This window comes from Bubalus kerabau, chromosome 3 (genome assembly GCF_029407905.1).
Source record: "Bubalus kerabau isolate K-KA32 ecotype Philippines breed swamp buffalo chromosome 3, PCC_UOA_SB_1v2, whole genome shotgun sequence".
Classification (NCBI taxonomy): domain Eukaryota; kingdom Metazoa; phylum Chordata; class Mammalia; order Artiodactyla; family Bovidae; genus Bubalus; species Bubalus kerabau.
The window spans coordinates 125,069,551-125,096,866 of record NC_073626.1 but is presented as its reverse complement, the minus strand read 5'-3'; the positions used below and the strand labels follow the sequence as shown (position 1 = coordinate 125,096,866).

At 42.7% G+C, this 27,316-nt stretch overlaps 1 protein-coding gene across 10 annotated transcripts in view; it reads left to right on the top strand.

The window, feature by feature from the left end:
• Window positions 1-27,316, top strand: part of C3H2orf76 (chromosome 3 C2orf76 homolog) — a 129,138-nt gene that overhangs the window by 5,883 nt on the left and 95,939 nt on the right. Inside the window, exon 1 of one of the 10 annotated variants that reach the window (XM_055572889.1) lies at window positions 5,087-5,242. The exons of 7 other annotated variants lie outside the window; for them this stretch is intronic. The gene's annotated coding sequence lies outside the window, so the exon portion shown is untranslated. Of the gene's footprint in view, window positions 1-5,086; window positions 5,243-20,256; window positions 20,371-27,316 lie in introns of those variants that run through there. 2 more of the 10 variants (XM_055572892.1, XM_055572886.1) reach the window with 2 other exon arrangements.

Genomic DNA, 27,316 nt, shown 5'->3' with positions numbered 1-27,316 from the left:
AAGTGCTTTACAAAGATAACTTAACTTCAGTATTGTAGTTCCTGTTCAACTTCACTAGAAGAAATATGAACTCTCTTCTAAATCTACTTTGTCTTCCTCACTTTGCCTGTTTCCCTAGCTCCTAGCTGCATGTGACAAGCGCTTGGTAAATGCTTTGAAACTAGGTTGTTACAGATGAATTTTCTAGTGTGCTTTCCTATTGCCTGTCAACAGCAAAAAAATAGAAATATTAATATTTGATGACAAATGATTTGGCTGATAATTCCTTTGGAGATAATGCTGCTGCTGCTAAGTTACTTCAGTCGTGTCTGACTCTGTGCGACCCCAGAGACGGCAGCCCACCAGGCTCCCCTGTCCCTGGGATTCTCTAGGCAAGAACACTGGAGTGGGTTGCCATTTCCTTCTCCAATGCATGAAAGTGAAAAGTGAAAGTGAAGTCCCTCAGTCGTGTCCGACTCTTAGCGAGATAATACAGTTTTATTTATTTGCTTATTTTTGATATTTTTTTTTTGGATGTGGACCATTTTTAAAATCTGTATTGCTTTTGTTACAATATTGCTTCTGTTTTATGTTTTTCATTTTTTTGGCCACCAGGCATGTGGAACCTCTAGCTTCTCAGATCAGATCAGATCAGTAGCTCAGTCATGTCCAACTCTTTGCGACCCCATGAATCGCAGCACACCAGGCCTCCCTGTCCATTACCAACTCCCGGAGTTCACTCAGACTCACGTCCATCGAGTCAGTGATGCCATCCAGCCATCTCATCCTCTGTCATCCCCTTCTCCTCTTGCCCCTAATCCTTCCCAGCATCAGAGTCTTTTCCAATGAGTCAACTCTTCGCATGAGGTGGCCAAAGTACTGGAGTTTCAGCTTTAGCATCATTCCTTCCAAAGAAATCCCAGGGCTGATCTCCTTCAGAATGGACTGGTTGGATCTCCTTGCAGTCCAAGGGACTCTCAAGAGTCTTCTCCAACACCACACTTCAAAAGCATCTATTCTTTGGCACTCAGCCTTCTTCACAGTCCAACTCTCATATCCATACATGAGCACAGGAAAAACCATAGCCTTGACTAGATGAACCTTTGTTGGCAAGGTAATGTCTCTGCTTTTGAATATGCTATCTAGGTTGGTCATAACTTTCCTTCCAAGGAGTAAGCGTCTTTTAATTTCATGGCTGCAGTCACCATCTGCAGTGATTTTGGAGCCCAGAAAAATAAAGTCTGACGCTGTTTCCACTGTTTCCCCATCTGTTTCCCATGAAGTGATGGGACCGGCTGCCATGATCTTCGTTTTCTGAATGTTGAGCGTTAAGCCAACTTTTTCAGTCTCCACTCTCACTTTCATCAAGAGGCTTTTTAGTTCCTCTTCATTTTCTGCCATAAGGGTGGTGTCATCTGCATATCTGAGGTTATTGATATTTCTCCCGGCAATCTTGATTCCAGTTTGTGTTTCTTCCAGCCCAGCGTTTCTCATGATGTACTCTGCATATAAGTTAAATAAGCAGGGTGACAATATACAGCCTTGATGTACTCCTTTTCCTATTTGGAACCAGTCTGTTGTTCCATGTCCAGTTTTAACTGTTGCTTCCTGACCTGCATACAAATTTCTCAAGAGGCAGATCAGGTGGTCTGGTATTCCCATCTCTTTCAGAATTTTCCACAGTTTGTTGTGATCCACACAGTCAAAGGCTTTGGCATAGTCAATAAAGCAGAAATAGATGTTTTTCTGGAACTCTCTTGCTTTTTCCATGATCTAGCGGATGTTAGCAATTTGACCTCTGGTTCCTCTGCCTTTTCTAAAACCAGCTTGAACATCAGGAAGTTCACGGTTCACATATTGCTGAAGTCTGGCTTGGAGAATTTTGAGCATTACTTTACTAGCGTGTGAGAAGAGTGCAATTGTGCGGTAGTTTGAGCATTCTTTAGCATTGCCTTTCTTTGGGATTGGAATGAAAACTGAGCTTTTCCAGTCCTGTGGCCACTGCTGAGTTTTCCAAATTTGCTGGCATATTGAGTGCAGCATTTTCACAGCATCATCTTTCAGGATTTGGAATAGCTCAATTGGAATTCCATCACCTCCACTAGCTTTGTTCGTAGTGATGCTTTCTAAGGCCCACTTGACTTCACACTCCAGGATGTCTGGCTCTAGGTCAGTGATCACACCATCGTGATTATCTGGGTCGTGAAGATCTTTTTTGTACAGTTCTTCTGTGTATTCTTGTCATCTCTTCTTAATATCTTCTGCTTCTGTTAGGTCCGTACCATTTCTGTCCTTTATTGAGCCCATCTTTGCATGAAATGTTCCTTTGGTATCTCTGATTTTCTTGAAGAGATCCCTAGTCTTTACCATTCTGTTGTTTTCCTCTATTTCTTTGCATTGATCGCTGAAGAAGGCTTTCTTATTTCTTCTTGCTATTCTTTGGAGCTCTACATTCAGATGTTTATATCTTTCCTTTTCTCCTTTGCTTTTCACTTCTCTTCTTTTCACAGCTATTTGTAAGGCCTCCCCAGACAGCCATTTTGGTTTTTTGCATTTCTTTTCCATGGGAATGGTCTTGATCCCTGTCTCCTGTACAATGTCACGAACCTCATTCCATAGTTCATCAGGCACTCTATCTATCAGATCTAGGCCCTTAAATCTATTTCTCACTTCCACTGTATAATCATAAGGGATTTGATTTAGGTCATACCTAAATGGTCTAGTGGTTTTCCCTACTTTCTTCAATTTAAGTCTGAATTTGGCAATAAGGAGTTCATGGTCTGAACCAGAGTTTAAACCTGTACCCCCTGCAGTGGAAGTGTGGAGTTTCTTAACCACTGGACAGTCAGGGACGTCCCTCTGTGCTCTTTACCTGTTTTGTCCTGATGGTAACAGCTTGCACAGCTATTGTACATACCATAAATAGTGTATTGACAATAATGGGTTGAAGATACAGAACATTTTCATCATCGTCCTTTTATTGCCCTGTGATAACCACAACCACTTCCCTCCTGTCCTTACTCTTCCTCTGCTCCTGGCAACCAGCAATTTATTCTATTTCTATAATTTTGTCATTTCAAGAATGTTGTATAAGTGAAATCATGTAGTTTGTAACCTTTTGGGATTGGCTTCTTTACTCATCATAATTCTCTAGTGATTCATCCAGATTGTTGTATGTACCAGTAATTAATTCTTATTGCTGAGTGTATTCCATCGTATGGATGAACCAGTTTGTTTAACTGTTCACCTGTTGAAGGACATCTGCACTGTTTCTACATTTTAATTGTTACCAATAAAGCTGCTGCTAGTCACTCATGTACAGATTTTTCTGTGAATGTTTTCATTTTTCTGGAATGAAAGCCCAGGAGTGCAGTTCTGGGCCATATGGCCATTTCATATTTGGTTTTGTAAGAAATTGCCATTGTGTCTGTACCATTTTACATTCCTACCAGTAATAAAGGAGAGATCCAGTTTCTCCACATCCTTGCCAGAATTTGGTGTTATCACTATTTTTTATTTTAGGCATTCTTATATGTGTGTAGTGGTATCTCATTGTGGTTTTAGGTTTGCATTCCCTAATTATTAATGATGTTGAGCATCTTTTTGTGTGTGTATTTGTGCCACATGTACAATCTCTTCTCTGAATTTTCTGTGTCTTTTGGTTGTGTTTAAATTGGATTTTTTTAAATGTTGAGTTTTGGGAGTTCTTAATATATTCCAGATACTATTCCTTTGTTGGATATGTGGTTTACAAATATTTTCTTCCAATTTTTAGTTTTTTTTTTTTTTTTTTTTTTTATCTTAACAGAGTCTTTCACAAACCATAAAATTTTAATTCTGGTGAAATCCAGTTTTTCCAGTTTTTTCTTTTATGGATTACACTTTTGGTGTCATGTATAATAAATTTTGACCTAGCCCTAGATTCTGAGAATTTCCTCTTTTTTTTAGTAGAAGTTTTATAGTTTTGCATTTTAAAATTCACATAATTTATTTTGAGTTAATTTTTGTATAAAGTATAAGATTTAGATTGAGGTTCTCCTCCCCTCCCGTACCTTGGATGTCTAATTGTTCCAGCACCATTTGTTGAAAAGATATCTTTCCTTTAATGAATTGCTTTTTGCACCTTTGTCTGTAACCTCTTGGGCATATTTATGTGGTCTTTTCTGGGTCCTGTCTTCTGTTAATCTGTGCATCTGTTCCTCCACCAGTACTACACAGTCTTGATTATTGTAGCTGTATAATAAATCTTGAAATTGGGTAAACTGATTCTTTCTACTTTATTCTCCTTTTTCAGAATTGTTTAGTTATTTTAGTTCCTTTCTCATTCCATATAAATTTTAGAATAAACTTGTCTATGTCTAGAACTTCCAGAACTAAGTTCTAGAACCATAACTATATTGAATAAGAGTGATGAGAGTGGATATATACTGGCCTTGGATTTGTAGAGAATATTGGTCTGTGGCTTTTGTTTTTATAATGCCTTTGGTTGGTTATCCTGTAACTATTAACTTCATAAAATGAATTAGGAAATGTGCCCTCCTATTCTGTTTTCTAGAAGAGAATGTGTAGAATTCTTGAGTGAAACCTTCTGGGCCTAGAGATTTCTCTTTTGGGAGTATCAAAATTATGGATTTTCCTTAATAGTTTCCTTAAAAGTTCCATTCAGATTATCTATTTCTTATTGGATTAATGGTGGTAGTTGGTGTTTTTCAAGAAATTGGCCCCTTTAACCTAAGTTGTGAAATGTGTGTATGTAGATTTGTTCATAGTATTCCCTTATGAAATGTACAGAGTCTTTGCGAATATTTGTTTCATTTCTGATATTGATCATTTAGATCTTCTCTCTTTTTTTTGGCCAGTCTTGCACAAGATTTGTCAATTTTTTTGATCTTTCCGAAGAACTAGCCCTTTTTTCATTGATTTTTTCTCTATTGTCTTTCTGTTTTCAACTTTATTGATTTCTGTCCTCTATTATTTCTTTCCTTCTGCCTATTTTGGGTTGTTTTGCGTTTATTTTTCTAGGTTCCTGAGATGAAAGCTTCTGACTCTTCACCAGGCCCCCTGTGACACTAGCTGCTTTGTTATATTAACATTTGTGAAGTGGAGCACAGGTTGCTGGATGGCGAGCTGTGGTCAACGGAGGACCACAGAGAAGTTGAAATAGAGATCTTTATTACTCAACCGTCCTGAAGGAAGTACATGGCACTACTCGAGAACCCACATGGGGAGGAGGTCAAGACTGAGTACAGGGAGAGAGTGAGCTGTAAGACCTGGAACACATGGTCTATGGGTGGAATCCCTGGGGTTCCCTGGCTAACACTGGATTGATCAGTTCAAACCAAACATGCAGGGTTCTAGGAAGCTCTGTGGAGGTTTTATCTAAGGAGTGTCAAAGGGCAGGCCCTGGAGGCAGGGGAAACTGGTGATCACAAGGGCTGTGGGGGAAGTCTTATCAGGAGCTTGTATTTCTTTGTGATTCAGGGCTGTTATTTAGGGCACATTCTTCCATGAGGAGGCAAGTTTCAGTTTAAGGTCCTTGTGGGGCTACACAGCCAAACAAAATGTTTCCTGGGGCAGCAGTATCACGTAGTAGCTTAGCTAAACTCTCCACAGCGCCCCCGTGGGGAAGGCGGGGGCCTTTTATTACTGTGGAGGTGGGAGTCTGAGCTCTTTACTGACTCCAGGATGTGGAGGAGTCAAGCTGGTGATTATCCAGCTCCCTACTCAGCCTTCTCTAATGTGACCCTGGCGGGGGGTTGGGGCTCCTCATTAAGGCCTGGGGAGGGCAGAAGTCTAGGCTCCAGCTCTACCTTTGCTAGTGGGGGTGGGGCATCAGTTTCTTATGTGATTTCTGGCTGGATCAGAGGGCTCCTTTGTCTAAAAGTTTTCTTTCTTGGCTAGGCTGCCCCTTTCCTGGTCCTTTGGGTAGATAGAGAAGACTTGTTCAAGCTTTTTTTTTTCCTTTTCCTGCACCTGTTTGTGATTCTGGGTTGCTGAGTTCTTCAGCTCTGTGTCTGAGATATATGAAAACCCAGGGACCTCTCCACCATGTTCCTTAGGTCTGTAGATCCCTAGCTAATCTGTTGCCCTCCCTCCACCTTTCTGATCTCTTACATTTGTTTTATAGATAATGTTCAGGATTTTTAGTTGTATTTTAATCAGGATATATAGGGAAAGATACATCTACTCCATCTTCCTAGACACAGAAATGAAGAATAGTACCACTTAAAATTCATCATTAGTTTCTCCGTGAGTTAGACTAGATTCTGAATTCATAACCTAAGTTGTGGCTTTTGAAGTTGAATAAAAACTCAGTGTTCTCCATTCTTTTCAGAAGAGCATTAGTTCTCTTTTGGCTGTTTGAAAGTTGTTTCATGTGGTTGAAGCTTACAACCTCCCAAATTCAATAGCAGGATTATTTTCTTCTTAAGAAGCCAAGTGGTAGGGGAATATAGAATATTTTGTAATAAGTGGAGTATAACCTTTAAAAAATGTTGTTCTCTTATAACTTATATAGTATTCTATAGCAACTTCTTCAATTAAAAAAAAAAAGAAGCCAAGTGGTCAAGTACAAGCCAAGTGGTTTGCCATTAAAAGTGAGTTTGTGCTGTGCTATGCTAAGTGGCTTTAGTCATGTCCGACTCTGTGCAACCCTATGGACTGTAGCCCACCAGGCTCCTCTGTCCATGGGATTCTCCAGGCAAGAATACTGGAGTGGGTTGCCATTTCCTCCTCCAGGGGATCTTCTTGACCCAGGGATCGAACCTGTGTCTCCCACATTGCAGGTGGGTTCTTTACCACTAGCCCCACCTGGGAAGCCCAGAAAGTGAGTTTCAGTAAGGCCAAATCCAACTTTAGCTAGTGCTTAATATAATGTATGTTTTAAAATATTAACTTAGAAACAATTTATTTTAAAAAGCATCCTTCCTGGGATGGGTGATACAAAAAGTAAGTTTTGAATTTATCGTAACAGTATTTTCGGGCTTCCCAGGTGGCCCTAGTGGTAAAGAACTCACCTGTCAATGCAGGTAGAAGTAAGAGACTTGGATTTGATCCCTGGGTCAGAAAGATCCCCTAGAGGAGGGCATGGCAACCCACTCCAGTATTCTTGACTGGAGAATCTCTGGCAAGGGATTCCAGAGGAATCCCAGGCTCTAGAGGAGCCTGGAGTCCGAAGGGTCCCTTGGTCCATAGGGTCACACAGAGTCGGACACAACTACAGTGACTTAGCACATGACTGTATTTTCTGATTATGTGTAACAGTACCTGAAATGTTGCTGCAGTGACACTGATTGTTCTTTAGTAAAGTCTGCCAAATACATTATTTGTGTGTAGGTAGCTCTTGATGGAAGGCATGTGTTCTAGTCTTGTCTCTGCTACTGAATTAGCTGTGTTATTCTAGACTCACATATCCTTTGTTTCCTCATCGGCAAAATAGGGGCAGTTGCACCTGCTTTGCTGATAGGTAATTGAGGATTATTAGTGACATTGTACAGGGGACAGGGAACAAGATAATCCCCAAGAAAAAGAAATGCAAAAAAAGCAAAATGACTGTCTGAGGAGGCCTTACAAATAGCTGTGAAAAGAAGAGAAGCGAAAGGCAAAGGAGAAAAGGAAAGATACACCTATTTAAATGCAGAGGTCCAAAGAATAGCAAGGAGAGATAAGAAAGCCTTCCTCAGTGATCAATGCAAAGAAATAGAGGAAAACAATAGAATGGGAAAGACTAGAGATCTCTTCAAGAAAATTAGAGATACCAAGGGAACATTTCATGCAAAGATTGGCTCAATAAAGGACAGAAATTGTATGGACCTAACAGAAGCAGAAGATATTAAGAAGAGGTGGCAAGAATACACAGAAGAACTGTACAAAAAAGACCTTCACTGCCGGGGTCCAGCCCCGGTGGATCCAGGGAATTCGAAGGGGAGACGGCTTCGGCGATCAGGATATGATAGAATTAAAGATATAAAGAGTGGTTAAATAAGGATAGCTCAGTGAGAAAATTTAGTGGAGAAAAGAGGCTGAATAATTCAGCCAGAAGGTGAGAGAAAGAACGACATGGGGAGACCAAGCTTCGGTGAACAAGGCCTGCACTTTATTTTCCAAAGTAGTTTTTATGCCTTAAGTTATGCATAGAGGATAATGGGGGAAGGGGTAGAGTCATGAAGTAAGCCAGGCTTTCTTCCTGCAAACTTATCATATGCAAAAGTTTAGGCGATTTGCATCATCTTCTGGCCCGGAGGCCTGTTAACATTTTAAGACCCTTTCTTGAGAAAACTTATTTTTCTCTAAAGGTGATTAGTCAGGCGCCACCCTCCAAAAGCATTAGATAAAGTTGCATTCCTACAGGGCAAAGGTGTGGTAGGCTATAACAAGAAAATTTAACTCAAGGGTCCAAGGTTACAAACAGTAAAGCTACTGCTTACACCAATTATATTAATCAATACACTGCCAGGGACACAGCAGGTAAGGGATATGGAGATTTAGCAGCAAACATTGGCCCAACAAGTGAAAAACCCTTTACCGATACAATTTCTAATCAATCTTTTAACTGCTCAAAGGAATCTGTATTTAGACAGTTTAGAACATCTCATGCCTCTCACAGTTGGGAGGCTCTGAACAATCACATGTGGCCGGAAAAACCTATTCAGGCAGGCTAGAGGACTTCCAAAGGAGTTTGTAGGTTGAAACACTATCATACCCAGGAACTTTATTAAGTGGAGCTGTAAGTTAACTTTTTTCAGAGAGAGGTAGTGGGGGACAGCCCCCCGTAAAGTCAGAGGTGTAGGTGAGAGCACAAAGCAGAAAGTAGGCAGACTCTGGTTTTGGGGGTAGATGCTCGAGAATTTCCAGGGGGACTCCTGAGGCTTGATCCCACCTTTACATATGCCGAGCCTCCTTCCTCATGACCTTTGCCACGGGCAGAGTTCCTCATGCTGGCTCCCGGCAGTGATAGAATTCCAGTTGAGCTATTCCAGATCCTGAAAGATGATGCTGTGAAAAGGCTTCACTCAATATGCAATATGCCGGGAGATGGCTCCCAGCATCTCTCCCTTTTTTATTTCTTAAAACAGCCAGATGCAGCTCAGTCGCGAGTTTCTGAATGTTCTGCCGAAGAATCCTGACAATACAAGGAAGAATGATTATGAGAAGCAAAATTAAAGCACCAACAGATTAGACAGAATGTTTTTTCCTGAAATGAAGTTAGAGAAAGTGTGAAAAAAGTCATTAGCTGCTCCAGCGGCGGTAAAATCCAGTTGAGAGTGTTCCAGGGTCTGTATTTGATTATGAAGTTTCCCTAAGTCCAGGCCAATGTCAGAGCTGTTCCAAACACCTGAGATATGATTTTTGATTTTTTCCTGTTCATAATCTGTCTCATTCACCTTCAAACTGTCATGCATATCCACCAGTGATCAGCATGGCAAGACAGAGCCATTTTCACTTTTAAAGCCTGTAACTCAGTCCCAATATTCATTATTGCCTCTTCCAAGGCATCTACCCTCATCTCCAACTTTCTATCTATAGCTTCCTGTGTTGCTAGAGTTAGAGAAACATTTTTAGACATGGTGTCAACATATTGGGCAGTATGCACTTGTTGAGTCAATGATATTGCTGCCACAGTAACAGAAGTAATTGTGGTTATTAAAGCTGCTATTTCCAGGATAAGCAAGCCCACAAACCGTCGCGATCGCATTAAATCTTGTAGCAGGAAGAAAGCCTGGCTTACTGCACTTCACGACCAAGATAATCATGATGGTGTGATCACTCACACTCACCTAGAGCCAGACATCCAGGAATGTGAAGTCAGGTGGGCCTTAGGAAGCATCACTATAAACAAAGCTAGTGGAGGTGATGGAATTCAATTGAGCTATTTCAAATCCTGGAAGATGATGCTGTGAAACTGCTGTGCTCAATATGCCAGCAAATTTGGAAAACTCAGCAGTGGCCACAGGACTTGAAAAGGTCAGTTTTCATTCCAATCCCAAAGAAAGGCAATGCCAAAGAATGCTCAAACTACCGCACAATTGCACTCTTCTCACACGCTAGTAAAGTAATGCTCAAAATTCTCCAAGCCAGGCTTCAGCAGTTCATGAACCGTGAACTTACAGATGTTCAAGCTGGTTTTAGAAAAGGCAGAGGAACCAGAGATCAAATTGCCAACATCCGCTGGATCATTGAAAAAACAAGAGCATTCAAGAAAAACATCTATTTCTGCTTTATTGACTATGCCAAAGCCTTTGACTGTGTGGATCACAATAAACTGTGGAAAATTCTGAAAGACATGGGAATACCAGACCACCTGACCTGCCTCTTGAGAAACCTATATGCAGGTCAGGAAGAAACAGTTAGAACTGGACATGGAACAGCACACTGTTTCCAAATAGGAAAAGGAGTACGTCACGGCTGTATATTGTCACCCTGCTTATTTAACTTATATGCAGAGTTCATCATGAGAAATGCTGGGCTGGATGAAGCACAAGCTGGAATCAAGATTGCCAGGAGAAATAGCGATACCCTCAGATATCCAGATGACACCACCCTTATGGCAGAAATTGAAGAAAAACTAAAGAGCCTCTTGATGAAGGTGAAAGAGGAGAGTGAAACAGTTTATTTAAAGCTCAGCATTCAGAAAACGAAGATCATGGCATCTGGTCCCATCACTTCATGGGAAATAGATGGGGAAACTGTGGCTGACTTTATTTTTTTGGGCTCCAAAATCACTGCAGATAGTGACTGCAGCCATGAAATTAAAAGATGCTTGCTCTTTGGAAGGAAAGTTATGACCAACCTAGACAGCATATTAAAAAGCAGAGACATTACTTTGCCAACAAAGGTCCATCTAGTTAAGGCTGTGGTTTTTCCGGTAGTCTTATGGATATGAGAGTTGGACTATAAAGAAAGCTGAGCGCTGAAGAATTGATTCTTTTGAACTGTGGTGTTGGAGAAGACTCTTGAGAGTCCCTTGGACTGCAAGGAGATCCAGCCAGTCCATCCTAAAGATCATTGTTCACTGGAAGGACTGATGTTGAAGCTGAAACTCCAATACTTTGTCCACCTGATGCAAATAGCTGACTCATTTGAAAAGACCCTGATGCTGGGAAAGATTGAGGGCAGGAGTGGAAGGGGACGACAGAGGATGAGATGGTTGGATGGCATCACCAACACAATGGACATGGGTTTGGGTGGTCTCTGGAAGTTGGTGATAGACAGGGAAGCCTGACGTACTGCGGTTCATGGGGTCGTAAAGAGTCAGACATGACTGAACGACTGATCTGAACCTAATGATATTTCTAAAGCATTTAGCACATTCCGAGTAGCTATTATTATCATCTTTAATGCACTTTGTTAAAGCAAAAACCTTGAAGCATATTTATAACAAAATTAGGGATAACTTGGCCCCAGTCCTTGTTATAAATGATCATAGAGTTGAGATTGAGGAATCTGTGACTTTTCTTCATTGACTTCATTGTAGTTTTTCAGGAACTGTTTGCAGTGCCATTTAATACGGATTGGTGTAATAATAGAGATTTTTTTTGGGGGAGGGGGGCTTGTTGAATTGGGTTCCTAGACTCAATTCCAGTGTACATATATGGAGGCTTCCCCACATCAACAAGCAGTTCTTGATGCTAGGAGGGTATCCACAAATTCAACTCAGTTCTGACACTACCTGTCCAGATAGAATCAGATTCCATAGACAAAGGGCTCAGTTGCACAAGTCTGCCCTCCACTTCAGAGGCCAGTCATACAAGTTGTTATCTGTGCTTTTGACCAGCTACAGACTGGAGGTTCTGTTGACCCCTCCAATTCAGGATGCCAGCTGCAAGTCTAGGTTGCAGACCATACTTCTGATCAATTGGCTGTAAATCAGAGGTTCCCACAACTCCCTCTTGGGGTTCAATTAGCTTGTTAGAAGAGCTCACAGAACTCAGGAAAACCTGTTTACTCACTAGATTACCAATTTATTATAAAAGGATATTAAAGGATATACATCAACAGTCAGACAAGATACATGGGTTGAGGTCCTACAAAGGGACTTCTCTCGTCATGGCTGATGAAGCTGAGCATGGGGGCATGTGGAAGTGTTCTGGTTCCCCAACATGGAAGATCTCTGAAAAAGGTCCAAAAAGCTGTCCTTTGGAGTTGTTTATGGAGGCTTCATTACATGGTTATGATTAACTAAATCACTGGCCAGTGGTGATTGATTCAACTTCCAGCACAGGGTGGGACTAAAAGTTAGTTTTCCTAACCACCAGCCCCCACCTTTGTGTAGACCCCAAAAGTCACCTTCCCTGGAGTGGTTTTCAGAAACTGAGGATGAGAGACCAAATTCCATTCCATTGTTCAGGAGATTCTAAGAGATTTGGAAACTGTGAGCAACTGTGGATGAGGACCAAATATATATATATTTCCTATAAGTCATGACATTTCTGTGTAGTGAGGCTTCACTGTCACTGTGGCTCATATGTATTTTTTTTACTGCACCATGCAGCGTGGAGGGTCTTAGTTCCCTGGACCAGGGATCCAAATCGTGCCCCCTGCAGTGCAAGTGCTGATTCATAACTCCTGGGCCACCAGGGAACTCCTGTTGTTCATATTTTAATAATTAGGTTACTTTCAAAAATGAAAGTTTTAGTTTAAGCAGACAAATGTTAAAACTGTCATTCATGTCCCTTTATCCACTGCCTCCCTCTGTAAGAACACCTTTCACTTCTATATATGTCTTTGCAATTTGGCATTTGTGTTAGTCTCTTAGGGTTGCCATAGCAAAGTATCATAAGCTGGGAGACTTCAAACAACAGATATTTATTGTCCCATAGTTCTGGGGGCCAGAAGTCCAAAATCAGTGAGCAAGCCTGATTCCTTGTGAAGATTGTGAGAGAGAATCTGTTCCTTGTCTCTCTCTTATTTTCTGGTAGCCCCAAGCATTCCTTGGCTCGTAGAGGCATCACTTCAGTCCCCCATCTTCACATGGTGGTCTTCTTGTGTGCTTGTCTTTACAAGGCCCTCTGCTTTCATAAGGACGCTAGTTGTATTGGATATGAGGCCCAGCCTATCCCAGTATGACCTCACCTTAATGAGTTGCATCTTCAGCAACTGCATTTACAAGTAAGGTCACATTCTGAGGAAGGGGTAGGTATTAAGATGTCAACTTGTCTTTTTAGGGAGAACACAGTAACACCCACAAGAACATCCACCTAAAAATCAGAAATAAATGAATCGGTATTAAAAACAAGTGCTTTTCTTCAAGCATTATTGTTTTATAGTAGGGGAAAACAGAGCAAAGGAATAATAAGTGGAGCTGAGTCAGTCAGAAAAGGTCCTCCTGATAGGGAGGATCCAGTTTTAGAAAAAGCAAGAATGTTTCAAGCTAGAGAACAACCTGTTGTCTAGTTTCTGGAATAATCCAGAAAGCTGGATGTATTGGAAGAACCAAAGGAGGACCAGTGTAATTGTTGAGCAGTGGCATAGGGGGAGATGGTGTCTAGGGCCAAACCATGCAGGGACTAGCTGGAGTAATGATGAGTTCACTTCTTTCCTTTAGGGGCTCTGGGGAGCCTGTGAAGAATTTTAAGCAGGGGAGACATATTCAGATTTACATATTATGGAGATCACTCCTGCTGCTATATGTCACATGGATTGAGAGAACTGGACTGGTATTGGGACCAAGACCAGTTTCTATTATTTCAGTAGAGACAGTGAGAGTGGAGGCTTAGACTAGTGTAATGGAGGTGGAGAGAAATGGGGAAATTCAAGATAAGTTTTGGGGAAAGAGCTGAGAAGATTTGCTGGGTTAGCTAAAGAGTAGGGAAGGAGGAATGCTCTGCTGATGGCTTGAGTAACTCAGTGTAATTGACTGAGATGGGGAATTTAGGATTAGGAGTTGAGGTCAGATTTAACTGCCAGGTTCAGTTTGGGATATGTTAAATGCCTGGGGTGATAACTAACTAGAGGATTTAAGTAGCCCACTGATGTCTGAGTTTTGAACTTAGGTCTGGAAATGTATTTGAGAGAATGGTCAGAGGAGCAGTAACATTTCAAGATCTCAGAGAGGAGAGGAGCCTGGAGAAGATCTAGGAAAGGAGCAGTGCAGTAATAGACAGCTGGAGAGAGGCAGACAAGGATGAGCAGGTTCTTCAGCTCTGTTGAGTGCTTCTAAGAAGTTGAGTGTGATCAAAGGGATATGAAGAAAAGGAGAGAAATGTATTCAGTGGATCTGACCTCTGCTATTTTAACTGAGGGGTGAGTGCAAAGTCTTTCAGTTCTATTCAGTTCAGTCACTCAGTCATGTCCGACTCTTTGCGACCCCATGGACTGCAGCATGCCAGGCTTCCCAGTCCATCACCAACTTCCGGAGCTTGCTCAAACTCATGTCTATCAAGTCGGTGATGCCATCCAACCACCTCATCCTCTGTTGCCCCCTTCTCTTCCTGTCTTCAGTCTTTCTGAGCATCAGGGTCTTTTCCAATGAGTCAGTTCTTCACATCAGATGGCCAAAGTATTGGAGCTTCAGCATCAGTCTTTCCAATGATATTCAGGACTGATTTCCTTTAGGATTGGCTGGTTGGATCTTCTTGCAGTCCAAGGGACTCTCAAGAGTCTTCTCCCACATCACAGTTCAAAAGCATCAATTCTTTGGCGCTCAGCCTTCTTTATGGTCCAACTCTCACATCCATACATGACTACTGGAAAAACCATAGCTTTGACTAGATGGACCTTTGTTGGCAAAGTAATGTCTCTGCTTTTTAACATGCTGTCTAGGTTGGTCATACCTTTTCTTCCAAGGAGCAAGCGTCTTTTAATTTCATGGCTGTGGACATCATCTGCAGTGATTTTGGAGCCCAAGAAAATAAAGTCTGTCACTACTTCCATTGTTTTCCCATCTATTTGCCATGAAATGCTGAGACTGATGCCATGATCTTCATTTTTTGAATGTTGAGTTTTAAGCCAGATTTTTTACTCTCCTCTTTCACTTTCATCAGAGGCTGTTTAGTTCCTTTTCACTTTCTGCCAAAAGAGTGGTGTCATTTGCATATCTGAGGTTATTAATATTTCTCCTGGCAATCTTGATTCCAGCTTGTGCTTCCTCCAGCCCAGCGTTTCTCATGATGTACTCTACATATAAGTTAAATAAGCAAGGTGACAATATACAGCCTTGACGTATTCCTTTCCCAATTTGGAACCAGTCCATTGTTCCATGTCTGGTTCTAACTGTTGCTTCTTGATCTGCATACAGATTTCTCAGGAGGGAGGTAAGGTGATCTGGTATTCCCATCTCTTGAAGAATTTTCCACAGTTTATTGTGATCCACACAATCAAAGGCTTCAGCATAGTCAATAAAGCAGAAGTAGATGTTTTTCTGGAACTCTCTTGCTTTTCCAGTGATGGAATGGATGTTGACAATTTGATATCTGGTTCCTCTGCCTTTTCTAAATCTGGAAGTTCTCAGTTTGTGTACTGTTGAAGCCTAGCTTGGAGAATTTTGAGCATATCTTTGCTAGTGTGTGAGATGAGTACAATTTTGTAATAGTTTGAACATTCTTTGGTATTGCCTTTCTTTGGGATTGGAATGAAAACTGATCTTTTCCAGTCCTGTGGCCACTGCTGAGTTTTCCAAATTTGCTGGCATATTGAGTGCAGCAGTTTCACAGCATCATCTTTTGGGATTTGAAATTGCTCAACTGGAATTCCATCACCTCCACTAACTTTGTTGGTAATGCTTCCTAATGCCCACTTGACTTTGCATTCCAGGATGTCTGGCTCTAGGTGAGTGATCACACCATCATGGTTATCTGGGTCATTAAGATCTTTTTTTGTGTAGTTGTTCTGTATATTCTTCCTAATATCCTATATTCTTGCTTAATATCTTCTGCTTCTGTTAGGTCTCTACCATTTCTGTCCTTTATTGTGCCCATCTTTGCATGAAGTGTTCCATTGGTAGCTCTTATTTGCTTGAAGAGATCTCTAGTCTTTCCCATTCTATTGTTTTCCTTTATTTGCATTGATCACTGAGCAAGGCTTTCTTATGTCTCCTTGCAGTTCTTTGGAACTCTGCATTCAGATGAACATATAAATTTCCTTTTCTCTTTTGCCTTTCACTTCTTTCTAAGCTATTTGTAAGGCCTCCTCAGACAACCATTTTGCCTTTTTGCATTTCTTTTTCTTGGGGATGGTTTTGATCACCGACTCCTGTACAATATTAGGAACCTTTATTCTAAAGTCTTCTTTAGAATAGAATGAAGAGAGAATGGGAGGTGGGGAATTGGATAAGCAGAGTAAACATACCAGCCCTATGTTGGGGGCAGACACTATCTTCCAAGGCCATAGACTATATAGATATCCTGAGAAAAGATAGCTGAGAACAAAGGCCGCCAGTGCTTCTGCTCAGTAAGATATGCAGAAACTCAGACTCATGGAAAATTGTCTCTGGCTAGGAGCCACTCCCAAGTGGCACTGGTGGTAAGGAACCCGCTTGCCAGTGCAGAAGATCTAAGGAATGCGGTTTGATCCCTGGATCTGGAAGATCCCCTGGAGAAGGGGCAACCCACTCCAGTATTCTTGCCTGGAGAATCCCATGGACAGAGGAGCCTAGTGGCTACAGTCCATGGGGTCACAAAGAGTCAGACATGACTGAAGTGACTTAGCACACATGGCAAGAGCCACTCCTCATTTCTATAGCATATTCCAGTGAATTGTCCTCTGAGTATGCCACTCTCTCAGCCAGTCTGGTTAATCTACTGACAGGCTGGGACTAAATCAGTTCTGTTCATCTCAGACAGCATTTCATTAGGACTACTGTCAGTAAGACTCCAAGCAGCAGGATTAGGGGAACCTGCTGTATCGACCTCCACCATACCACCAGGGTCCTGAGCAAATCCCGGAAACCAACCATGGGCCTTGAAAAACCAGGGCCCTTTCTCTTTAAGTTTCTGTATTGACCTTCCCTCTGGGTACAAGACATCAATCCAGGTGCAGCAGCTTGTATTAGCCTTGGCAGAGGCTTCACCCTGGGCAAAAGGCAGGAGTCTAGAGTCTGCCACCCATAGCCACGCTGGCCAGTGAGTGACCCTTGCTAACCTGCAGGACGACGTGGTGTTACTTATCTCTTTAGCTTAAGCTGGGGATGGATTTCAAACCACCCTTTCTGATTGGATGGCTCACTGTGGGGGAAACTGCCCATAGGGTCTACTTAAGATAGTTAACCCTCCTAGAAGCTTTCCTGAGTTCCCTAGAGCTCTTTTGGAGAGATTGCTACCTCTAATCTAGTTGCTGGTCATCTGAGATCTTACTCATGTGTGTTCTTAGACCTGTTTTTTGGGAGAGAGGCAAGTGGTGTGCATGTGCACGCATACACACATACACATTCACGCATACAACCAGTCACAGGCCTGGAGGTGCATTTGGTATCCCTGGAAAAAAATTTCTTTACAGTTTGCAACTGGTACTCACATGATTCGGAACACATAGGTTATCAGGGCCTCCAGTATGACCCTTGACCTGCTCAACCCAAATGTATCACTTGGGTTCACATTATTGCATTTAGGCCTTGTTTTTGGAGGCACTGCATGAGGGCCAGCAGTCAGTCTGTCTTGTTTGTTTAGGTTGCTTGCTCATGTTACATGACATGCTGTTACATGACATGCTGAGCAGTGGCTGTGGAAATGGGGTGGAGAAGATGTCTGGAAGTGTGGACAGATGTCTTGTATGAGAAATACAGGAGCTGGGACAGATGTTCTAAGACACTTGTTTTCTTGGTAACAGTGATCACATTGGGGTCAGAGCCCTCTGTCAGGGGTGGCAAATTCAGGAGTCAGTTAAATTTGAAGTGCTTATACCAATTTTGGGGAAGCTTGTCAGGGTGTTTTGCTTCACGTGAACTGCTCTGGGGCAGTTTGGAAAGAAGAAAGATCGTTAGGGAATGATCCTTCCCACTCGTATCTCCTGGGGTACAAGTTGTTCTGTTCTTCAATGGTGAGGTTAATTCCCTCCCTTCACCTCCACAAAAATCTACGTGTCACATTCCAAGCCGGTGGACACTGCTGGGTTTGAGCTTAGCCAAACCATCCGTGAACTAAGTCCAGGCATTTAGGGCAACCTTGGTGAACAGAGTGTCCTGCTGAGTCAGTAGCTGTGTCAAGGAGGTGAGGAGCCCCAAACGCAAAGGAGTGCCTCCGAATGGAGGCTGTCTCCCTTTGCTAGAGGCTGTAGTTTGCAAAATCATCAGCCACAGAGACTGGTACCTCAATGAGGTCGTTGGGTTGTGGGAACCAAAGTTAGACATGTAGTGCAGCTTGTTGGACCATTTTTGATGCAGCCAGTTGATTTGGGCACCACTCAGGATGCTGCCTTGTAGGTTAAAAGACCATGTAGAGTGTCCATGTGAGGACTTATCAATCAGGGTTCAACTGGAGAAGCAGCAGAACCAGTAGGGACAAAATACACAGACACACACACATACACACGGAATTGACTTACTCCATGGTGGGGAATGGATAAGCAGGTTGGAAATCCAGAGGCCAGCAGTCAGGAAGGGCCCATGAGGAGCACACTGGACCCCACAGACACCAACCAAGGCTCGTGGTCCCAGGCAGCGGTCAGGAGGGAGGACCCAGGGGGAGGGAGAGCAAGCGCAGGCCTCACTGTAGTTTGGACTCTTTGAGCTCAGGGATGCCTATGTCCTCCTGTGCTGTGCTTAGTTGCTCAGTTGTGTCCAACTCTTTGCAACTCCATGGACCGTAGCCCATCAGGCTTCTCAGTCCATGGGATTCTTCAGGCAAGAATACTGGAATGGGTTGCCATGCCCTCCTCCAGGGGATCTTCCCAACCCATGGATCCCAACCCAGGTCTCCTGCATTGCAGGCAGATTCTTTACTGCCTGAGCCACCAGGGAAGTCCTCCTAAAGGGCTTCTAACTGATTAAGTCAGGCCCGCCCAGGAAAATCTCCCTTTTGATTAATTTAAGGCCAGCTGATTATGGACTTTAATTATATCTACAAAATGAATATGCTACAAAATGGTCACTGCCCCCTTCTTCCTCTGACATTCTGGAGAGAATATCCCTTGTGCATTCTGTGGACTGTACCTCAGCCTGGCCACGATGAGCCACCCCAGGCATATACTGTCTCCAGTACCCAAAGAGTGTAGCAAGGTGCTAGGCTTTCTCTTTGGTGGTGGGAGGCTGAGGAGGCAGCTGTTGTTCCTTGATCACCAAAGGGCTTGGGCATTGTGAATCCACCCACATAATCCCAGGAAACTTAACTTGTTGAGTAGGGCCCTGGATTTGGCTGGCAGAGGTGTGGTAACAGCACAGGCAGGACTGTGGAGACTGAGGTGTCTGATTTGCCAGCCAACAGGACATCTTTTATATATTGAAAAATTTGAACATCAATGGGTAGGGCAGTTACATGTTGTCTTGACCCACTCACTGATGACACACAGCAGGGGAGCTTCTCTCACTAGCATTTCTCTATCTATAGCTCTTCCTCATGGGGAAGAATCTCCTCTGGCACTGTGGACGGGGAAGTATTAAGGATATATAAGCATCATTTGTACAATCAGATGGAGAAACAACAACAGTACTTTGAATTGGCCTGAAGCACCCATCTGCTACATCGTGTTAGTTTTCCTCTCCCATTGTGAATCTTGTCCAGATTCCGTTAGCTGAATCTGAGTACCTCTTCCTGCACAGGGCCAAGTAGCACAGTGACGTGGGTGCCTGTATCCACAGAGCCACAGATATTTGAGTCCCTCCTTTCTTTGGAGTTCTCCAGTATGCTTGGGTATGTCAGGTCTTCAGTCTCTCTTGGGAGCAGAGAGGCCTCAGGCCACCCCTGATGATTCTCCTAAAAGCAGAGGTCAGGGTAGAGAGCACAGGGCAGGATCAGGGTTACAAAGGGGTAGAGGAGCTTTGTGCCAGTAAGCGTGTGTGTGTGTGTGTGTGTGTGTGTGTATGCTAAGTCGCTTCAGTTGTGTCCAACTCTCTGTGACCTCATGGACACAGGCTTCTCTGTCCATGGGATTCTCCAGGCAAGAATACTGGAGTGGGCTGCAATGCCCTCCTCCAGGGGATCTTCCCAACCCAGGGATTGAACCTGTGTCTTTTATGTCTCCTGCACTGGCAGGCAAGTTCTTTACCACTAGCGCCACCTGGGAAACCCCACTTATCTTCAGTTTCATATGGCTTGGTGACTAAACATGGCTCAACTTAATGAATTTTTCAGTTATCCAAAAGCTCTGCATCCTCACTGATGACATAATCTGTTTCAGCTCTGAAGACTCTACTCAATAACTGCAGCCACATTGCTTCTCATCTGGAGTCAGGGGCTTGTGCTTCACTGCCTCAGTAATATCCCTTCCTCCTCCCACCCGAGGGAGAGTGAGCAACAACAAAAGGTGGGCAGGTTGTTTCAGTCCTACCTTTTGCTGCTTGTCCTCTCAGGTTAATTAGCCCTAACACCCCCACACCCATCACTTGGAGAAGAACATTTGTTACTGGATACCAGGGAATCTTCTTGTGTACCCTAAACCCATGGGACCCTTGTCTTTTCTGTTCCAGAAAGCCATGTTTCTGCCAGCATCCCATCCTTGTCACCTAACTGTGAAGAGTCTTGAGATTTTACCCAACTTGGAAGCCATCAAGTCAGCCTGTCATAGTTTCCTGGATGCTGGCAGAAGACATGGGACTCCTGGTTCTGAGACAAGGGACTGTATATCAGCACAGCCAACAGCATGAGCTCCCTGTCTGTGTCATTTCCTTTTGTCCCATGAGTCCACAGCTGTAGAACCCTGAATTTAGGTAATCCAAATATTGCAATGTTTTTAAAGAACTATAGCAAGCCTACCCAACCTTAGCCCAGAGGGAACCATTGTTTTTGTTATACTAGACAGGAAACACAGAGAGGGCAATGGCACCCCACTCCAGTACTTTTGCCTGGAAAATCCCATGGACGGAGGAGCCTGGTAGGCTGCAGTCCATGGGATCGCTGGAGTCGGACATGACTGAGCGACTTCACTTTCCCTTTTCACTTTCATGCATTGGAGAAGGAAATGGCAACCCACTCCAGTATTCTTGCCTGGAGAATCCCAGGGACGGCGGAGCCTGGTGGGCTGCCATCTCTGGGGTTGCACCGAGTCGGACACGACTGAAGTGATGCAGCAGCAGCAGCAGCAGCAGACAGGAAACACACCTGCCCACTATTCTGGAGGGGGAGAATATCTGTCTTCCTGGACTGTTTGCTTTATACACATCCTTGAAAAGAATATTTGAGAGCTAGAGCAGCCAGTGCCTCTGCTCACAAGGTGTGCAGAAGTGTGAGAGCACCATGAAGAAGTATCTCCAACACACTGTGTAAGGATTGACATTCTCACTGATGATTGTGTATCAGGAAAAATCGAATTGGTATTCCATGTACCTTGTTACAAACAGGAAGGACGGCGTGAAATATTTTTGCCAAATGGTTAACTCTTAAACCCTTTGGAAAACTCAACTGTCCAGAATAGATAGTTCTCTGAGAGTTTTGTTTTCGTCCTTGAGCAGAGAAACCAGATATTGATTTTGTGTATTTGCCCCAAATCAAAGGTCATAAAGGCAGGTCTGTGGAATTATAGGTGTTGATTTGTCAGTGAGTGATATACTCAGGGTGAACAGCAAGAGTTTACTTATTAGAATTGACCATGACTCTTTCTCAGGAAAGGCTAGCTGCTAATGTCATCTTGCAGTGAAGTAGTTACAGTATGAGAATTATTTGCATAATCATCTAATTTAGCTAAAATTTGTTGTTTAGTCTCTAAACTAAACTATGTCTGACTCTATAGACCCCATGGACTGTAGCCTGCCAGGCTCTTCTGTTCATGGGATTTCCCAGGCAAGAATAGTGGAATGGGTTACCATTTCTTTCTCCAGGGGATCTTCCCCTCCCAAGGATTGAACCCATGTCTCCTGTATTGGCAGGCAGATTCTTTACCACTGAGCCATAAGGGAAGCCTTAATTTAGCTAATTATTTGTCTTACACCTTTTGTGTTATCTTAAACATCTGGAGATTTTATTTTTCTGACCTATCTAAAAAATGGCTGAGGTCAAAGACTTTAAAGTCTTTCATAAGTTAATACATTGAAAATCTCTTTCTCAAAAGTTTTCTGTCACTGAAAGATGAATGAACTGATTTTTCTAATATAGTAGTGTTTTGATTTGAATTATACAACTAAACATTTGGAAGAAAAAGTCTAGGAGGTTTTCACATGTTTATTTGATTCTCTCATGGACCTATTCTAAAAAGTTTTAGCTTATGATCTTAAAAATTATACTTTTGAAAATATTTAAAGCAAATTTCTGTTAACTTTTTTCTTTTTATTATAATGACTAGTTTTTGGTATTTCATTTTTACCAAGGTCTATTTTTAGAATAAAATTTTGTTCTTTATTTATGAGTTTAAAAATAATTACACTTTTAAAGTAGGCTGGAATAGATTAGAATGGAATTAACATTTTAGGCATAGTCTAAAATAATTGACTTGATTATAATTTGTCATTCTTATCAACTTCATTTAAATTGGAATTTTATATAAACTTACTAATTTGCCAAGGTTATGTTCTCTTTAAAAGGTGAACATTTCTCATTCACCTATTTAGCAGTATGCTAGGTGCTCAGTATTTTTAAGAATAGTATAAAGAATGTAGGTCAGTTGTAGTGAGGTGGATGAACCCAGAGCCTGTTAAACACAGTGAGGTAAGTCAGAAAGTAAAAAGCAAATATCATATATTAAAGCATATACTCATGAACCTGCTTACAGGGAAGGAATGGAGATGCAGATGTAGAGAACGGACATAGGGGCGTAGCAGGGGAAGGAGAGTATAGGATGAACAGAGAAAATAGCATTTACATGTATACACTTTGTTGTTGTTCAGTTGCTAAGTCGTGTCTGACTCATTGTGACCCCATGGACTGCAGCACACCAGTCTCCTCTGTCCTTGGCTGTCTCCCAGAGTTTGCTCCGATTCATGGCGATTGAGTCAGTCATGCTGTCTAACCATCTCTTCCTCTGCTGCCCGCTTTTCCTTTTGCCTTCAGTCTTTCCCAGCATCAGGGTCTTTTTCAATGAGTCGGCTCTTCCCATTAGGTGGCCAAAGTATTGGAGTTTCAGCTTCAGCATCAGTACTTCCAATGAATATTCAGGACTGATTTCCTTTAGGATTGACTGGTTTGATGTCCTAGAAGTCCAGGGGACTCTCAGGAGTCTTTTCCAGCACCACAATTTGAAAGCATCAATTCTTACACGTACCATATATACACTATCATGTGTAAAATAGATAACTAGTGGGAAGTCGGAGAAGGCAATGGCACCCCACTCCAGTACTCTTGCCTGGAAAATCCCATGGATGGAGGAGCCTGGTGGGCTGTAGTCCATGGGGTCGCGAAGAGTCGGACACGACTGAGCGACTTCACTTTCATGCATTGGAGAAGGAAATGGCAACCCACTCCAGTGTTCTTGCCTGGAGAATCCCAGGGATGGGGGAGCCTGGTGGGCTGCCGTCTCTGGGGTCGCACAGAGTCGGACACAACTGAAGCGACTTAGCAGCAGCAGCAGCAGTGGGAAGCCATTATATAACACAGGGAGTCCAGCCTGGAGCTCTGTAACCTCCTGGAGGGGTGCGATGGAACCGGGGAGGGAAACACATGGAGAGAGGGTGTGCGTATATAATTATGACTGATTCAAGTTGTTTAGAAGAAACCAACACAACATTGTAAAGCAGTTATTCTCCATTAAAAAAAAAAAAAAGGCAAAAACATTAAAGGAAAAAAGAATGTAGGTTTTCTCCCCTCTCTTTGGCCTCAAACAACTTTTTCTAGGGGTAAAAGTACATATTTGGATGATATTTAGTAGTACATATGTTTATTTTCTTCAGAATCATTGTCAGACTCACTTGCATACTGAATAATTTTCATCTTAGCAATACTCTTCTTTTTCCTACTTTTATGCCAGTTTAGTTTCCTCATATAAAAGAGCAATAAACTGTATTTCTTCTTTTTATTTATTTGTTTCAAAAGGAAGGCAAATTAACTCTTTGCTGTGTTTTATTAGTTCCTAAATCTAGAGGAAAATTAAGCATTTAGTGTAATACATGTTTTTTGTATGTGCTTAGAACATTAGTTTTTTGAAAGCTGTACCTTTTTCATATGGGTAAGACAAGTTTTAAAGCAAACTTGGTATTATGACAATTTTGATTTTACAATACTTAAATTTAGGGGGTAGATATAACTTTACAAAGTATTTTGGTTTTTCAAAGTGATTCACCTTAGGAATCTGTTAAATTTCAAGTTATGTACGCCCTTTCTCCTTCCTGGTGATTATAGAATCTGAATGCTAACTGCCTGAATGGTGAGTGCTTTTCTACACTTAAAACTTCTGATTCTTTACATGTATGTTTATGGCTGAGTCCCTTCACCTGAAATTATCACAACGTTGTTAATTGGCTATACGCCAGTACAGAATAAAAAATTTTTTAAAAAAGCTTTTAACTCTCAAGGACATTTGGATTCTCTTCCATTCTCTGACAAAAAGTGAAGAGTGTGCTTTCTTCATATACTGCAAAGCACGTGAAAGTGAAAGTTGCTCAGTCGTGTCCAGCTCTTTGCGACACCATGGACTGTATAGTCCATGGAATTCTCCAGGCCAGAATACTGGAGTGGGTAGCCTTTCCCTTCTCCAGGGGATCTTCCCAACCCAGGGATTGAACCCAGGTCTCCCGCATTGCAGGTGGATTCTTTACCAGCTGAGCCACGAGGGAAGGCCAAGAATACTGGAGTGAGTAGTCTATCCCTTCTCCAGTGGATCTTCTCCACCCAGGAATCGAACCGGGGTCTCCTGCATTGCAGGTGGATTCTTTACCAATTGAGTTATCAGGGAAACCCGGAAAGCACATATACTTTTTTTTTTTTTTAATTGTAATGCAGTCAATCCTTGTTATTCACAGACTGTGTATTTGTGATTTGCCTACTCATTAAATTTACTTTCAACCCCCAAAGCAATAGCCAGGCACTTTCTTGGTCATTCTCCAGTCTGCAGGGCTGTGACACATTTGAATCAACAAAATTCTCGTTACCAACTGAGGTGAAACAAGGCAACTTGCTGCCTTCTTGTTTCAGTTCATATTGTAAACAGGTGTCCACATTGTGCTTCGTTTAATGCCATGCTTTTCACATTTTCATGGTTGTTTGTTGGTGATGTCACTTTAAAATGGCCCCCAAATATCTTGCTGTCTGTGTGTGCCTTAGAAAACATGTGTGTTAAGCAAACTTTGTTCAGGCATGACTTCTAATACTCCTGGCTGTGAGTTTAACATTTATGAATCAGCAGTGTACAGTATATATCAAATAAGGTGTCTTTAAGCAGAAATGCACATAAAACAAGGTTATGTATTTACCAGTTAATGAACATTGTGACTAGAGGAAATAGGTGTCCCAGAACCTGACTCTATATTTCCCCTGGAGCACTGGTCTAGTATTCATGAGTTCAGTGTTTGAGACCACTTTACAGACAGCATCCACTGCAAGTAACTAGAATCAGCTGTAGTTATTTTATTTTATTTTGTTGAACTGATAGAGATCATCAGTCAAGTATTTTAGGCATATGTGTGTTTGGTGTTTATGTTAATGCTGGGCTGTGCACTTTCATCTCAGGAGCGCCCTAGCTAGTTTACAGCTCATCAGCTCAGAGCTTTGCCTCAGGGAGAGGCATCAGCTCTGGCATGAGAGCCATTGGGTGGTTAGGGAACCTGGCTTGCAGCTTGGCTTGGCTTTCCCTGACTATTCCATCCTGACTTTCCACCTTCCCTTTTCGCGCTGCTGCAGTCTGGGCCATGAAAAGCAGCTCCGACCTGACCTGTGACACTGGTCCAGGAGGGGAGGATATTGGACTGCATCCGTTCTTGGCTCTGATGGTGCAGGGACGTGGGATGTGGGAGCTCCTCGTGAGGGCCTTCCTATGTGGGTTTCGTGCTTGCTTTGTTTGTTTCTTTGTTTTTACGAGTTTTGCTTTGCTGTGGTTATGGGTTTTTCTTCATTATCGCAAACCAGCTGAGTAAGGTACCAGCCAGAACAGGTTTCTAAGGCAGGGAAGTTTAAAGACCTTCCTAAGCCCTGAAGTGAAGTGAAGTTGCTCAGTCATGTCCGACTCTTCGCGACCCCATGGACAGTAGCCTACTAGGCTCCGCCGTCCATGGGATTTTCCAGGCAAGAATACTGGAGTGGGCTGCCATTTCCTTCTCCAGGGGATTTTCCCAACCCAGGGATCGAACCTGGTCTCCTGCATTGCAGACAGACGCTTTAGCGTCTGAGCCACCAGGGAAGCCCTCGTAAGCCCTAGGCACTGTTACTTTTCAAATCCCCTCCCTACGTTGTAGAAAATGGTCTTGTATCCTGTATTAAATCTAAGATTTATAAATAGAGTTGAATTGCTGTTGAAATGTTACTTGTGTTGTAGTTACTTAAATGTTAAATTTGATTTTTTTAAAATTTCATGTTCTAGAGCAGTAAGTTTTTTCTCCAGATCTCAAGCATTTTCATGGACCCTGGAAAAAACTCATAGGTACCTGGGTGCTTCTCTAGTGGCTCTGCGGTAGAGAATCCTCCTGTAGTGCAGGAGATGTGGGTTTGATCCCTGGGTCAGGAAGATCCCCTGGAGGAGGAATGGCAACCCGCTCCAGGAGTCTTGCCTGGAGAATCCCATGGACACAGGAGCTTGGTGGGCTACAGTCCATGGGGCTGCAAAGAGTCAGACACGACTGAGCGACTAAACAACAATAACCGTGTCTGTAGTGCTGGACTGTGTCAGGAATTCAGGTGTTCCTTAGCATTGCAGTTATCCAGACACTGATGAGGGCTCGGACGTGTCTCATGACACATATGTTGCTTTGGTACAAAAACAAGCCATAACAGATGACTGCAGTATGACGTGGTCAGGTGCTGTGGGTGCACAGAGGGCCTTTAGCTGAGTTGGGGCAGAGAAGAAAGTATTGGGATGCTGTCCTGGAGCATGGTGCCAGGCTGGGTTTTGGAGGCTTGCCTGTGTAGTAAGGTGAAGAGTGGAGAGACAAAGGGAGTTTGGAGAAAAGCTGGGGGTGGACAGGTGTGGCAGGGGCTTGGGAACAGCCTGATGTGTGTGGGAAATTATAGGCTGACATTACTGCCGGGGTAATATGTACAAAGTGGGTTGTGGTGGTGACAAATCCCATCAGCGGAGCAGGGAGGGGCTGAGTGTGGAAGGCTTTTGTACTTCTTAGACAAGTGTAGACTCGTCTTGGGCATGTGACCTGTTTCTAGTGCCTCTTAACTGCTAATAC